The sequence below is a fragment of the Myodes glareolus genome, chromosome 5 (assembly GCF_982192425.1).
Source record: "Myodes glareolus chromosome 5, mMyoGla1.1, whole genome shotgun sequence".
Classification (NCBI taxonomy): Eukaryota; Metazoa; Chordata; class Mammalia; order Rodentia; family Cricetidae; genus Myodes; species Myodes glareolus.
The window spans coordinates 108,533,173-108,536,714 of record NC_142030.1 but is presented as its reverse complement, the minus strand read 5'-3'; the positions used below and the strand labels follow the sequence as shown (position 1 = coordinate 108,536,714).

At 45.5% G+C, this 3,542-nt stretch overlaps 1 pseudogene; it reads right to left on the bottom strand.

Moving 5' to 3' along the window:
* Positions 1–523: 523 nt before the first annotated feature.
* On the bottom strand, positions 524–1,284 carry LOC148122170 (biorientation of chromosomes in cell division protein 1 pseudogene; annotated as a pseudogene).
* Positions 1,285–3,542: the final 2,258 nt, after the last annotated feature.

The window sequence follows — 3,542 nt, the reverse complement described above, 5'->3', positions numbered from 1 at the left end:
AGTGACTCGCCCTGTGGCTAGGGAGACGCCAGGACAGAGGCAGTGGGGCTTTCCTCACTCACTCCAGGGCTCCAAGTTGCCTCTGATAAGAGAAACAAAACCACTAAAATTCCCAAGTACAGGAAGGTTACAATTAGGGCTACTGACGCTAACTGCTGCACATCCCAGTTATAACTCTAGCAACGGTATCAAAACCCACTGTCAAACAGCTGCTCCCATGGCCCTTTGCTGTCCTGACCGGCTAGCCCCAGCCTGGCTTCTGCATACTGCAGAACACAAGTATTAACATCTACATGCAGTGTCCAGGTTCAAGTATAAAGGTCTGATGAGGACAGCCCAAGTCACGTAGTGCTTAAACCTCTGTAGTGTCGATACTGGGGTCAGACCCCTGGACAGGCCGGCCAAAGGTGGCACAATTCATGAGGAAATATGAATAACGTCCCACCACCAAACTTGCTGTCCATCCAATATGTACACCACCTGAGTCAAGGTCAAAATCTTGACATCAGTAGTGACATGGTTGACTAAAGTTATACTCGTATGAAACCGGAATCCGTTTCATTTCTTCAGTAAATGGAGTTTTCCAAAGGTATCAGGCATATCCTTAGGAAGTATATTGGGATGGCGCTGGAGGATCCTGGCTTTCAGGTTCTGGAGGGGGAGCTGGCACAGCTTCTTTTTTTCTGGGCTGCCAGGAACTCGTGGATTGCTCGCTCTATCTGTGGCCTGAAGAAGTGATTTAGTTTGGGGTCCACCACCTGAGAAATGATCCTGTCCACTCCTGCTTCCAACATGCCTGGTTGAACCACGCTCTGCCTCAGCCCATTTAGCAACTGGTTCTTGTTCATTGCAGGATTCCATTCCTGTTTGTCCAGATGTGTTGACACAAAATTATCCACTTTCTACCTCAGCTTCTGGTAAGCTGGCTTGGTGTCCACGTCAGCCAGGCAGTCCCGACGGAAGCTGTCAAACAGGTCGCGGCTCTTGAGCTGCTCCACTATGAGATTAATGAGCTGCGGGTCTCCCGGAGGTAGCAAAGCGGGGTTGACCGGCCCCCTGCCCCACTCGAGCCCGCTGCCGGTCCCGAAGCCTAGCCAGCAGCGCCCGCTCCCCTACTGTCCGCCATGGACGCGGAGCGCACGGATGCTCCTCCAGGAGACACGGAGGGCCCCACGGAGGTGGCGGCGACGGAGGTGGCAGGGTGGGAGGTGGCGGGGCCCACGGCGCTCCCCGCTCGCAGCGCTGCAAGCGCTCCTCTAATGGCATCACCAGAGCTCTTTGCATTGTGGGACGGTTGGTTTCCTCTAGAGTTAAGTTTTGAACTCTTCACTATACTTAACTCTGTGTCTCTTTCGCCTAAAATGTAAATGAGAAGTAAAGTCTGCAAGTACGGTGTAATTGTATTTTAGAAATTAAGCATTTTGAAAGGGATATTTCAATGTCATTTAGTGTACTTAGTGTCATTTAGTGTATATAAAATATTGTATGGCACTTGTTTCAATTTCCTTCCAAAAATGTTGGGTATAACTGTCTTGTTACAGTCAAATGAAATTTGATATCTTTTAGTTAATCATGGTACACTGCACATTGGAGTCTCTGAAAATCCTCCCTGTATGGCATGTCTTGCATTTCACCAACACTGACTGCTGCTGTGGCAGAACTTGGATGGTTCCACTACTCCCCAGCTGGTGGTGCTCTTTGGGACACTTAATGGAACCTTTAGGAGGTGGGGCCTTGCTGGAGGAAGTGCTCCACTGGAGTGGGCCTTACCTGCCTTCGTTTCCCTTTTCCTCTCTGCTACCTTAATTCCTAGTTCCCTCAGACACCTGTGACCCTGCTTCCCCAGCCTTGATGGACTGCACCCCGCTAGAACTGTGAGCCAAAAGAAACTCTGTCTCCAGTAAGCTGCTCCTGTCAGGTGGTGTTCTCACGGCAGGAAAAAAAAAAACCAGTCCAATTTCTATTTGATTTACTCCTTTAGAAAACATTATAAGCAACATTTTCTCCCTTTTATGTAACAAATCAATAATTTCCTTGATCTTGTTTTGCTTATTCCCACATATCAAAACTTTCTGGAATCTGTTATAAAAAGAATGATTTCTTTAGATCTTTTTGAATTTCCATTCTAGATCACATAATAGCAACTGATGTAGCTCCATCTTAAACATAGACCCTGGTTTGCTGAAGCTCATTCTCTCATTCTCAACTCTACTGGCTAATAAAGACTGAGATTTATTTATTTATTTTTTTTTTGGAGTGGGATTTTCAGTATCATCATAGCTCAGAGATTCTGTTGTTTGAGTTCTATACTGAAATAAATAGCATATATAACAACAAGAAAGGTCATATTTTGACCTCTAAGTGCGTAGAAAAGTTATGTTCACACTGTGCCATAGCAGCACAACTAAAGCAGTAGATACCTCCATTAGAATGTTTCACTGCTTGGAAAGGCTCACCATACTCAGGACTGTGGGGAAACAGAGCTGATCCCTTGTTCACTCCGGCATCGTCAGTTAGGAGCATGCTTTGTTTTCTGCTGAGGGCCAGCATTTGATTTCCTTACCCACACTTGGTGGCTCGTAGGTGTCTGTAACTTCAGCTCCAGGGTTCTGACACCTTCTTCTGTCCTTTGCACACATACACACACACATACACCCCTAAGTGAAAGTGAAATGATTCTTAAAATCAAGACCATTCTAAAAAAGATGAAGGAGTATAGGAGCCAGAGGGGTCAAGGACACCTTGGGAAGGATCACAGAGCCAATTAACCTGGGCCCATAGGGACTCACAGAGAATGAACCAACAGCCAGAGAGCCTGCTTGAGACTGACCTAGGTACTCTGCATACATGTTACAGCTGTGTAGCTTGGTCCTCGTATGAGACTCCTAACAGTGGGAATGGGGGCTGTCTCCAATTCTTCCTGACTTTGGGAATCATATTTCTCATACTGGTTCACCTTGCCAGTCTTAATACATGGGGAGGTCCTTAGTCTTATTACAACTTGGTATGGCATGTTTGATTGGTCCTAGGTGATGTACCTGTTTCTGGATGGAGACTGAAGATGAGGTAACTGGGGTGGGGGCGAGGGGAGGAATGGCGGAGAGGGACTGAGCAGGGAGAACGGAGTGGGAGACTGCAGCCAGGATATAAAATAAATAGATGAATTAAAAAAAAGAAAAACAAGGGTGTCATTCTTGAAATCATAATAATGTGAAGCTCTATAGAATGAAATGTGTCCAGTGCTAAGCAGTATAATAAAAGCAGGCATCCTTATCTGGTACCCATCCCTAAGGGTTACATTTTTTATCTTTCATTCCATTAAGCAAAAATTTAAGCATATGGTTTCATAATTCCATTTTCATTCCACGCAAGTAGCCCTATATCCTAGCTTTCAGTTTCCCCCCATGAGTAGACTGTTTAATATGCAAGATGTTTATTCTGTACCATGTGGTGATCATGCATATCCTCATTAACAAAATTCATTTTTGAAGCTACATCATAATCCAATATTAAAACCCCAATGAGTAGACTGAACAACAGAA